Source organism: Anas acuta, chromosome 5, assembly GCF_963932015.1.
Source record: "Anas acuta chromosome 5, bAnaAcu1.1, whole genome shotgun sequence".
In the NCBI taxonomy this organism is placed as follows: Eukaryota; Metazoa; Chordata; class Aves; order Anseriformes; family Anatidae; genus Anas; species Anas acuta.
Genome location: NC_088983.1, coordinates 26,383,661 through 26,396,601, shown reverse-complemented (window position 1 = coordinate 26,396,601; position 12,941 = coordinate 26,383,661). Strand labels below are relative to the sequence as shown.

The window sequence follows — 12,941 nt, the reverse complement described above, 5'->3', positions numbered from 1 at the left end:
GTTGTACTTACATGTGCCGTATCTGTGATTATAAAATCCCCGAATTCTTCCTATGACCCAGTCATTGCCTGGCTGCTTTGGATTTTTGCTGACGACCTTCTGGGTGACTGCCCCAGCAGGAACAGAGCCGACAACAAGCTACGAGTCATTAGTCCAGCGTTTCTACAGTGCCCAAGTGTGAAAGGATCAGTGAGGAGGTCCAAGATGCTCCTGTGAGGTTACTATTGCCAGCGCAGACTTCTGATCCAGATACCCTGACTACGCATACATAGCAGAGTGTGCTGCTAAGTTCAAGTAATCATTCTCCCTACTTGTCACAGTTTGTAACTGGAATGTACTGACCAGTCAAAATGCTTTCAGAATTACCAAGAGAATTTACTAGCTCATGTACATCTTAGGCTTGCACACCTTAAGCAGGACTGAAAGAAAATACACAGGCACCCACTATCTCTTGTACAGAATAGTGCTCCCCAACACCTAGGCCTTGTTAGTGGGCAAGTGCTTTTGCAGCATCACCCTTAGTTTCATTTGGTTTCTAAGATGCTCAGCCTCATGTTTTGATAGCTTTCTATTGAACTCACTACTAAAATTGTTATTTTTGTCTTTATTTCTTTATTTGAGCAGCTGAAAGTGAAGCAGGCAGCTCCACCCAAATTCTTCTTTTCATTATACCAATGTCCTTGCTAGGTTTATCCATGTATCAGCTTGTTATCTGTTTTCTACTGTTTTAAATGCTTTGCCAGGAAGCTGTCAGTGATGTTCTTCTCCCCTCCTCCCTCCACTGGGAACTATTTATCTTCTTAATGTCATTTTAAAATAGAGACTATTTCTTTTAATGGCGATGTGCATATTTTCGTGCTTACAATTATAAGTCAATTAACGCATTGACCACAAAAGTGCACTCACCAATACTACAGGCCATGTGCGTGCAATTACCTCATGTACACGATCACAATAACGACACGTAATTGAATGCCCCATCTGTAAGATAGGAAATAATATTTCCTTTCTTCTACCTTTGTCCATGTACATAGTAGACTCTTGAGGATAAACAGTCTCATTTTGTTTGTATATATATATATATATAAACACACACACACATACACAATACACATGCACACAATGCTGCAAACAATCAAAGCCTGATCTGGGGCTGCTAGAAACTCTGGTAGAACATTTTGCTTCAGATTTTGTCACGATATCTCCTGCTGACTTTCCCCCTTCTTGCTATTTCTAGCCCAGGCTGACAGTTTTGGTTAGCTGCTTTCCATGCTCCAGCAAACCTGGGGAAACAAAGCAAAGCAGAAACACTGGAGGACAGAAGCAGAGCCTTCCCCCTCTCCCACGTGTCCCTAGAGCCCTCAGTGGGGTTTGGGGCATGTAGTGGAGAAGCAGAGCCCTCACAACCATTTTCACACAAAAAGAGGGCAGATGAGGTAGAGCCCAGGAGGACTCTGCTGCATCCTGTGATGGCAAATGAAAAATGTTTTCTTGTTCTTTCTGTCCCAAAAGGTGGAGGGAGAGGGACCTCCCAAGAGGAATGAATGAAAACAGTTCATGAGATACGGCCTGTGGGTAAAGAACTACCACAGCTGCAGGAGAGGCTGGGATGTTGTGCAGGTCACACAGCAGAGAGTGGGGGGAATGCAAAATGCTAGAAAAGACTCACAGCAAGTAGGCAACTTCTGGGCTTGGGTGTTTAAGATCTATTTGTTGGCAATCCTGAGGTAAGTGGGGAATGACTCCAACATATGCTAATGTAGGGGTTTCTTACGTTACAAGCCCCAAGGGACTCCTGAGATGATGAACTCCAAGCCTTCAGCAAACTGCTTCTTCGTTCCTGTCAGAACAGACTCATCTCTAGGGTCACACAAATATTTAATTGCTTTTTTTTTTTTTTTAATGCTGTAAGCTGCACTGAATTGCAGGAATTTAACATATATATATTTAAGCATGATGTTCCATCTCTCTCCCTTCCCCAAAACACTGTGCCACATGAATCTTTTCTCAAACGAGCGGATGTACCGACATCTGCAGAAATGTAATGTGCATTAGTTGGCCAAACAGCATTGCCCTCCTTCTCCACTTATTTCTACAAATACATGCCCCTCTACTGCAGAGGGTTTGTCACAGCCCAAGGGTGAATTTTGAGAGACCATTTGTTAAAATGCTGGCAACGAGCTGCAGCATTGTCTGTGCTGAGCTCCCACATTTCCAAGGCGGGGAGCCAGAGCCTGGGTCTGCCATGGTGCCTCCAAAGTGGGATGGGGCCGGGTCTGACCATTTCTTTGGAGGCCCTGATGGGAATTCCTGGAGAGTGCGAAGCAGCCCTTTGGAAAAGCTTCCATCATTATTCCAAGCTGCATTGGCCTGGAGAAGCTGCTCAGCTAAAGTGACTGGCTAAGAGTGCTGTTATGTCTTCCAGTGACAGACAAGAGGCAGGCAATGCCACACTCGGGTGGCACTTCTGCTTGCCTCCGGCTGCACCACAGCCTGGTCCTGGCTCCGGGAGCTGGGGGAGAAGAGAGCTGAAAAGAGACAAGAGACAGAAGGAACCGAAGAAAGAGAAAAGGAGAGAACACAGATGCAGAGGAATTTAGGAGTTGGGCTTTTTTCATGCTTGTCCCACTGTCAAGTTATCCCATTCAATACCTCTTCCGATACCACACACTGGGAAGAAGCATACATGGAAAATAGCTCATCTTTGACAGCCAGGCTGCCCACAGCGGACTTTTGGTATTTTTCTTTAAAATGACATCATGTCAAGAAAAAATTTTGCAATGTTTTCTGTCTGCAAAGTTGTTTTATCATTCTTACAGCTTGACAGTTTTTACAGTGGGTCCCAAACACCTTCTTTGGTTTACTGAAGTAGTTCTCAATGGATTTAAACTTCACATAGCTTGTCCTGCAGAAGCCAGAGTACTACACAGAGAGTTATGCCATTAGGAAAGAGTGGAGCTGCTCTCCACTCTTCTGTGTGCCAGAAACTCCTGGTGATTACAAGAAGCACTGCATATGCACAGCTCCCTCTGATTAGTTTGTCCTAATTCAGCCCTACAAACATGAATTTCCGTGATTTATGAGTTGCTTATGACCTACAGGGTTTTGGCATCACAGCTGGGGTTAGCTGCTCCACCAGGTCATACACAACACTGCCCTTTGCAGGAAGATGTAGCACACCACGATGTAGCCTAAGAGCTGTTCACAGCAGCAAGCAGTTTCTGGGCTGGCAGCTTGCAACAGCCACAGTGCCATCTGTGGTAGCTGTCACCCAACTGCCCTGTGCACAGAACCAAAAATCTGGCTACCAGTAGGGGTTTGTTTCTCTCACTTCTCCTCCTCCCGATGCCAGCAGCCAGCTAACAGCAAGAAGAGTGCAAAGGATGAGGGCACTAGGAAAGAACTATTTGATGTATTTTCAGCACTGTGGTGTGGTTAATCTGGGTTTCCTTTTCAACATTGTCTTGTAAAGAAAAGGGTCAGAAAGTTATCTGAGAGAAGTACTTGATGTTTTGCTTTGCTTTACAGCTCCTCTAAATCAGGTCGGTTTACAAAGAACAGCCTGGCTGTTTAGCACATTTTATATGACAATCTCAAAGCAGTTGATACTCAATTAATTCACAACCTTGCTTTGATTTTGGATTTGTTATTCCCATTTTCACTGTAGACACTGAAGCAGAGAAAAGTTCAATTGTCTCCCAAGAAGCATGCAATACAACAACAGCAGAACTGAGAACAGGGACTCAGCATGCTGGAGGTACCCCTGGCAGCTTCCTAGAGCCAAACAAGCAAGAGCAGAGCCGAACCAATGCAGGAGAATTCTCAGGAGAATTTCCCCTGACGACCCGGCCTGCCCAGGTGTACACAGGGAGGACAGATTTTCCCACTTATCACACAGGGTTTTGCAAACCTCCTTACATCTTACTTTTGCTACTCATGTGTAAGGGAATCTATAACAGGACCAAAAGGAGACAGATAACAAGTTGGAAAAGGGACAAATTCAATTAACACCTTCTTTCACACACTATTTTTTTTCTAGCTTGTTATGCTTGTCTAGCATAACACCCTTAAGAACGGCCCCATGAGCTCTGGCCCTATGAAGCCAAGTTAGGAAGAAATGTCTGAAGGGACCAAGAACCAAACCAAACTGAATTACCACTACCCTTTCTCTGCAAACACGTGGACGTGTGGTTTTAAGTCAAGGACCTGTTAAGGGCAGCAGAGGAAGACAGACATTTCAACAATTTCAACTCACCTCTGACTTTCTCCTGATGTCTAAAAAAGACATGGGGAGCTTCCCTATTGCTCCCTCTGTTGCATCTGAGCTCCAGATGCGTGCATGCTATTTCCAGAGTCAGAGGATACAGATGTCATTAAATATGCTGGTGATCTGCTCGAGTCTATTGAAATTTTTTTAATCTGAGATCAACACCCAAAAAAGTATTTGAAGACTCAGCATGAAGAGGGGAAACAACTGCAATGAAAGCTATAGTTCCCGTATTGCCAAAACTAGGTGCAGGGCACAGATTATAGCCAGGATTGTGAACCAAAAGTCCAATTGATAGGTGACAGGTCTCTGAAACAAGTAAGAAACTTTTCCATACAGTGTTTTCTCCTCACGTGGTAGCAGGGTTATACAGTAGGTTTTAAAGTCCCAGGCAGTTTTCCTTTTATAGTAGCCTATTCATACACTCTAAATTCAGTCACAGCTTCCACTGTACTTTACTGATTACTATAGTGCTCATTTCCTCATTCTGAATTGCACACGCATTTCTTTTCCCATTTTTATTCTCTCCTTGCTTACTAGATTTTATTAGCCTTGCATTACCTCCACCCTGCTGCTTAGTCTCTTCTAGGTTCTCTTTCTAGGGGCATTTGTGGCAAATAAGTTGGCAATTAAGTAATCATCAGTTTAGTTACTGTACTTTAATAAAATAAACATTTTAAGCAAAGCCTCTTCATTCTTAAATGCATGAAGAATAGATGCAATGGAGTTTTGGGGCAGTGATCCAGTATTAAGTTAAAAGTTAAAATATCAAGTTAAAATATCCTCCTCCATGTCAAATAAACTGCACTAAAAATATGATTTCTTAATACTTACTATCCTTTATCTGGTATCATTTACTTATTGTGTTACTGTGTGCCTAATGGCCACTGTTCTTTTTTGCTTACACGATATATTATAAAGTTCACTGACCTGTAAATCATTTGAAGACTGAAATCCAATTTAAAGTTTTCCCATTTGCACTAGACATAAGTTGTGTAGCAAACTTTTAGAGACTAACAATACTTCTGAATTCACAATGCACTTAGTCCAAAACCTCCTGAAGTTAATATTTCTGCACTTGATTGCCAATGTTTGCTAAAAACTGAAACATTCTTCAGCTGACTAAAAGCTTCACATCCTTAGAACGTAAAATCTAAATATAAATGTGGTGGGCGTATGTGGATCTTTTCTCTCTGAGGAGGCTCTGTTACGAATTTCCAATGTTTTACGCCACCACCAAGCCTCCGCTAAGCCGTGACACCTGTTCAGAATTTTCAGCTTCTTAAACTGAAAATAAGCTGAAGCTTATTATACTTCCTATAATCCCCAGAAGAACTGCAGGACATGGAACAGAGCTCTGCAGTCCCGGACTTGTGGTATTAATTCTCAGTGCCTCCTAGGTGTCTTTCAGTGTTTTACATTAATAGCCACCTTAAGGATGACTAACTAAACAGATAGACTTGTTTCTCTTAACTAATGCCAGTAAATGCTTGGGTTAGCAGGCAGACCAGGGAAAGAAAACCTACAAATTCCATAGAAGGAACACTACAGATAATATGGGGAAATGGCCTATGCTGAAACAAAACAGAAAAACTTAACGTACTGCAGCTTTTAAGTAACTATGTTAAATGCAATGCTATCAATCATATTAATAAAGATTTGCTATTCTCAGATTTGATATATTCAGCAAACATTAGCAGTACACAGTGCTAGTGAACAAAAATTCTTTTGGCATCAGTCTAAAGTCACTTTCTAATATTTCTACCAAAAATAAAACGCATCTCCTAGTTAAAAGCCAAGATATTCTTGAGGCACAATGCCTTCACAAGAAATCCTGTTTCAGAAGAAGGCTCTCTCATTACAAACCACAGGTACCACTCAAATTAATAACAATAACAATTTTGACCTGATTTATTCACACATATCAATCAGGATTCATTTTAGACTCAAAATATATGACATTACAAGGTAATTAGTAAGTTTTTCCAGGTACTAGAGAATCCTGTATAGATATATTTGTTCAAGTGCTTCTTTGTCAATATCCTTTCCCACATTTACATCATAGTTTAGCTGCACCTCTACTACCTATTGGCTAAGTTGCATATCCGTCTGAAACAATGAAAACAGATCCTGAAATTAACACAATTCTGAGAAACATAACAGGATTTTCAAGACCGGTGCAACATTAAGAAAGCATGACATAAGAGAGATTAGTCATTCCAAATTAGGCAGCACTGATAAACTCATTTCTGGAAATAACATTTCGCTTCAATAGGAGAGAATACAGGTAACCTTTTAAAATCAACTCAGTTGGTAATGTAGGTATTTTGCTAGTATGCTGCAACTGTTTCTCTATACGCATTTGTATAAGTCTCAAGCATCCTGAGCTCAGGGATCATTTTGACATAAGTAGTGAGGTAGCAGCTAACTGTACCATGGAGCAATCACAGGTACTTTCTTGTTTTACACCCAGGGAATATTGTAGTAAGAGTACAAAGGGCTTCTCATCTGTTGTGTAACAACCGTCTGCTCCAAGAAAAGGTCAAATGACACCCCTGCTGCTCCTAGGGCCAAGGATCTATTTCATTAATCAGCATAGAGGCAACAAGTGATTGCACATCTACAAAGCAGACCATTGTGGCCAAAAAGCCACTTTATAAGTAACCTTGTCATGTATTATAGCGTTTTGTTTCCTAAGTAAAGCCAGCCCACATAATTTATATAGGCATCATACACATAACTGCAATCTACCGATAACCTATGGCAAAATGGACACAGGGCAGAGGTTGGTCCCTCCAAAGTGGTTACTACTCAGAGCACAGCAGTGACAGCACAGGATGTTCAGCATCATTTAAAGCTCTGATGGCATTCTGTTTGTTGCCAACTGCAACGTAAAGGAATGTTTCTGATCCAAAAAGAATCACTTGGCTAGTTGGGAGACCACATCTCTCCCTAATCTGCTCTCCTAACAAGCTCATACCAGCAATATTGTATATAATTTTCAATACTGACAGCAGGTCAGAAGATAGGATATCCTCAGGAATCCCTTCTTTAATATATTCTTTTCTTCCACTGGCTTAGCAAAACAGTTTGTCATGTCTTAAGGCAATGTACAAATGCAGAGCTAAATAGAGAAAACAATTCAATTTTTTGCTTCTAACTAGAAGCTTATCTGTACTTCTGAGGGTCTATTCCTATACCTGGAAATAGTCCGAGGGAAGTGAATACGACTGACACAAAACTTACTCACATCATCATATGGCTTCAATAATGTTTTTTGTTTGTTTGTATGTTTCTTTGTTTTTTATATAGCCTCACAACTGAAGTCTTGTTAATAATACACATGATAATACAATGATTCCTGGAGCCTACTGATATAAACTGGATTTTCCATTTTATGGGTAGGAATAATCAAAGTACAGAAGATCATTGGTGACCAACCTAGAAATAGAATCCAGAATCCTACAGGTTTTAAATCTAAGCACTAAATTACTTGCCCTTTCTGATGGAAATACTGGCAAGCAGCTAATCTCCAGCACAGAACTGCTTTTCCATAGAAAGTGACAAAATGTGTTGGATAAAACTGACTGAGGGAACTTACCTGAAGCTTTGAGAGCAAATCTTTAAGGCTTGGAGCTGTCACTAATAAGGACCCTCTTTTCTTTACATTACAAGAGATAAACTCCCAAGCTCTGAAACACATTTAAAAGTAGGTCATCAGTTTCAAGGAAAAGAAGCACATTTGATATCCAACAAATCTAACACTTCTACAGTTCAAGCATCGGAAGTAGACTAAGCTTAAAGATATGCTGTACATGTTTATTGGCCATTGTTCACATCTCAGCAAATAACTTTGTAGGAATAAAATTGAGCTTTGTATTAAAAACAGAAGGAATATATGGTCTTATAATATCAGTTTTCATAACTTTTTCACTCTGATACATACATGCATGTCATTTTGTACTTGTGCACCTTAACTTTGGACTACAATTAAACATTAACACTTGGTCCCTTTAAACTTGTGAAGAAAATCCAGTCCCCTCACACACTGTTTTATTAAGCAGCTCTTTACATGCTTACTTTGCGGTCGTGACAGAAGTCTCTTAAGACATTAGCAATAGCAGTATTTAAATATAGCCCCCAGCATTCCTTTTTTTTTTTTTTTCTTGATTTTGCAAGTCAGATCATTTCTCACAGCACAGCAATTCGGACTAAAAAGAATTTAATTTCCATCATTCTTCAAATGTCATTTGTCTTCACAGTACCAGTGCAACATTAAGCCACTACACCTGAGTTCTTGAAGAATCAAATGAATTCTCTGTCATCTGCCTGGACACAAATCTGATGGCCATCTGAAACACCCACTACCCTTCACCTATCCATTCTGTCTCTCTGGCTGACGTTACTGCTTGGTGTCGAGGGCTGTAGAACAAGCCTTAAACTGCTTGCAATGTCACACTGTTGGCTGGGCTGGCAGAGACATAGGCACGCTTTCCTTTTTACTGCCCATATTAAAAGAACAGTAACTTTGTCAGATAAAGTTATTTATGTTTTAAATGGACACTGCTCACTGCTAGATTAACAAAAGCTCATCTGGGAGTGTCTAGTACCTGAAAGAGAAAGATCTTAACCACGCATTTGTTTGCTGTCACGTCCTTGTGAAGATACATTAGAAATATCATTATGTTTTGCAGTGCATCTGTATTAATGCTCTGACATCCACAAGGCAGAGTGACCTGTCTTCTTTCTGAAGATTAAGCTTTATGCTGATAGAGTAATTTCAGACCCTTGAACAGCAAGATACTGTTTTAACAGATCAGTACAAGGATCCAGGGCAGGATTTGGGTAAACAAAGGAGCAGCGTTTAGTGGGTTTAATAACAAACAACTGCCCTTTCACCTTAGCACTTAAGAAAAACAATTGAGTAAAGCGAATTTCCTTATGTAATTTATGTATGTGACTTCAAAAAGCACATCCTTAAGGTTTTCCATAATTCACAAGGTTACACACACATTGCCAAAGAAATAGATTACTTGTTTGGACACATAGCTTACCTGGCCTGTTCCAGTCTGTCAAGAAAATATTCAAAGACATTATTCATTACAACAACAAACATCAGCCTTCTGAAGAAGTGAAGCCTGAGTACAGAAGTCTGCATGAACCACCTGAAGGAGAAAAATTTCACAAGGCATAAATTAATTTAAGAGACAAATAAAGCCTTTAAGTAGTTGTGAAGCCTGTCAACATAATACAGCACCTGCTACCACCATTTTGGACTTGTCACAAAAAGGGGTATTTCACTGAGTTAACAGTTGATAAAAACTGAAGTAAATAACCGGAATAAACTTAAAAAAAAATAATAAAATCGACTTCTTTCCTCTAATTAAAATACATGATTCATTACATTAAATGAAATAAGCTGTATCCAACTTTTGTCCTAGTACAGTGCATGCCATAAGAGAGGAGATGATGTATGCGATGGCTGATACTTTTCATTTATCTATGTAATACTGCAAATACTTATTGATTATAGTGAAGGAGTTAAGCTAGCTAAAGGTTTTTTGAGGATACTAACAGGCTCATCACAGGCTTAGTGGCTTACTAAGGGATCATAGCTAGAAAAGACACTACAGATGTAGGTTTGACAACTAAATTCTTGTTACCAATATTGGGACTGGGAATGACAGAAAGGCAAAATGCTGATTGGCACTGGCTTTACCTTCCCAAACAACTGTCTCCCCAGACAGCATAGGAGCTGGCTTGATTTCATTTTCTTTCACCTACCAAAAAGGATATTAGCACATCATTTCATTTTCAAACAGGTGAGATTATAGCGACAGGAGAATATGAATGCTCATTAACACTCTGACAAGATGTGTTTGATTTCCTTTTAAAAATGGAGAAATACATCACATCCTAAATCTGAGGAGAAACATAAATCGGAACATCTTTTTTTGAGGGAATAAAGCAAAGAATGCTAATCTGCATATTGCTTGCATTCCACAACATGTTTTGACAGTGCATCCATGTATATTGACAGTGTAGAGAAAATCCAAACAAATTCCAGTCTTTCCTGTGTGACCAACTATTAGGCTGTGCAGAGAATATACTAATATGGTGGATTTAACATTTCACATTTTGGGAATTCCTTCCAGCGTTGGGAAGATGTAAAAGGGAATTATTGATTCTGACAGAAAATCTGAATGCTTGTATAGAAGATAAAACATTTACCTTTTGAATAGCTTTTTGCCCACTTAACAATATACAAGTACTTGTCAGGAGGCTAAAATTTACATGTATATCCCACTTCATAAAGAACATGCAACGCATGCTATTCTGATTGACCGAAGAAACAGATGCTACCACCCCTGCAACTCGTAGGGGTTCTGGTGGGGAAAGTAATGACAAATTGTCACAGTTTATGATCCCAGCTGATGCTATCAGAATGCATTATAGCAATTGCAATTATAGCCAAATATTTCAGTATCAGTAATAGCAGAAACAAGGGTCTACTGTTCAGAAAAAAATCAGCATCACAGCATTTCATTTCTGTGAGCTATATTCCATGGGTTCTGTAAGAGTGCTCCAACCCAGAAAAAAAAAAAAAAAAAAAAAAAGCAGCTCTCTTTCCTTAAATGCATCACCATGGCAAGTTGGTCACAACTGCCTGTAGTGAGCAGAAGGGAACCAAATGCATTATCATACCTTATCCAGAACTGGCAGGCTAGTGTTTGAAGGCAGTACTTCGTTGAGAAATATGGACAGTTTAGTAGCCAGAATGACTGGTCAAATGGCTACTTTCACCTCTTGTGTGTGGACTTCTGAACTCCTTATCCAGTAGTTTATGATACTTAGAGCTTTTTGATATAATTAAAAATTGTCATCTTTTATCTTAAAACAGTGCACTATAAGCTGCAGGAGAACCAGATGATCTTGGAGGTCTTTTCCAACCTTAATAATTGTGTGATTCTAAAAAGAAGCTCGACCATCTAGGCAGCAGAGAAACAAGACGGATCACTTCGGTTGATGTCACCACCAGGAGCCCTAAAGAAGGTAGGTTACAGCTGTGAACTCCTGTCCTCTGCATAAAGCCACTGCTAACCGTAGATAAAATTGACAGACTATGAACTGAGGTGGTAGAGGTATTATAGATAAATACTCGACTACTGCCGTACTACATGGGCAACAGCTTCCTGCAGTGGGGCAGGACAGACAGCAAGGGCACAAAACATGCTTCAGCAAGACCTATCAGAGCTCACTTATCAGAACCTGCATTACTCCATGATTTTTAGTGCACCTAGGCTGTAAGCAGGGTTCAGATCACAGTTTCCAAGGCTAAGGAGACATTTTACATTACTCTTTTATTTTCAAGGGGAGGAAACAACAAAACCACTGATCTTCTGTACAAAACACATGAGCAGCAGCCCTTTAATCCAAACACAAGTGACTGACAGACTGTTCACAAACGGATCTTTAAAATGACAACCTGAAGGAGGAAAAGATTATAAATACACACAGCACAAGAAGTTATATTAGTACTGACGTTTCTTAATGCCCTACTAATGGCAGTCCTCGTATTTTAAGCATCAATTCAGAAAACCAAACTACTAGGGAATTTTGAACACGTGTTGTTACCTCCTTTATTTCAAAAACACTTAAACCTTGAATTAAAATAAGACTGCATTTGCAGAGTAGGTGACTGTGCTGATTAAACTGATTTCAGCAGCCCCTTCTCCCTAAACACATCCTTGTTCCTACGAAGGAATGTGGGACCACATGGCCAGCCCCAGATACTGCTCCAGCTGAACCACTTTTTTTTTTTGCAGGTTCTCTTTCAGCTGGACCAAGTCCCTGATCTGCTTGGCTATGTGCTGGCACAACAGAGAAGGCAGCAACTGATTTTAAATCTGTTGAACTATTTTAGTTTCCACCCAGCATCTAAACATTTGCTCCAATGGCAAAAGATGCTGAGTAACTTTCAATGTACTTTAACAAACCAATTCTTGACTAAGATTACACCTTGCTGTCCTTTCGGAACATATTCTGACAAAAATTCAATGGTTATTTAAGAAAGGACTTTTCAAAGTTTTTTCCATATTTGTGTTATAAATTATTATCAGCATCCGGATTCTGACTATTTTTTAAGCTAGTAGGTATCTCTAGAGAAGATTCATTTTGGGGGTAAAAAAGAATCTAATGAGATGTTAAAAGCAGGGTGATAACAGAAGTCACATGACTAAATTAACATCTAATGAGATGCAAGCAGCAAAGTCCTCAGGCGTCGCTTTGAAAATGTAATATCTTCTTATCTTTATGCTCTGAAATGAATACTTCAGCAGAATTACAAGGTGTGAAGGAAAAACAAAGTCTTATAATAAAGAATATGTGAGGACGAAAAGCATGTATATACTTCTCCAGTTCCACTGAAGTAACTTGACAAAGTTCCTAACTGCACCTTCAGTCTCATCACAGTATGGTGCTACACAAATGAACACAAAGAATATGCAAAAAGTGAAGGTTATGGATAAACTGGCGGCCTGGGATTGAACTAGGTAACCCGACGATACTGCTTACTTTGTGTTATATTTATGTATGTTTATTATTTCTTTATGGTTTAAAATTGGTTACTTTAATTTCAAATGCATTACTGCAGCCAGAAGTTCGTGTGACTCCA

The 12,941-nt window shown here is 39.8% G+C and overlaps 2 long non-coding RNA genes across 3 annotated transcripts in view; one reads left to right on the top strand and one right to left on the bottom strand.

The window, feature by feature from the left end:
* LOC137857168 (uncharacterized) overlaps positions 1 to 9,438 on the bottom strand; it is a 27,101-nt gene extending 17,663 nt beyond the window's left edge. The window contains exons 1-2 of the long non-coding RNA XR_011096997.1: positions 9,322 to 9,438; positions 7,869 to 7,959 (exon numbers count right to left, since the gene is read on the bottom strand). This is a non-coding gene — a long non-coding RNA (uncharacterized lncRNA). The remainder of the gene's footprint in view (positions 1 to 7,868; positions 7,960 to 9,321) is intronic.
* LOC137857167 (uncharacterized) overlaps positions 1 to 12,941 on the top strand; it is a 21,937-nt gene extending 8,996 nt beyond the window's left edge. For both annotated transcript variants that reach the window (XR_011096996.1, XR_011096995.1), the window contains exons 2-3: positions 11,169 to 11,320; positions 12,094 to 12,941. This is a non-coding gene — a long non-coding RNA (uncharacterized lncRNA). The remainder of the gene's footprint in view (positions 1 to 11,168; positions 11,321 to 12,093) is intronic.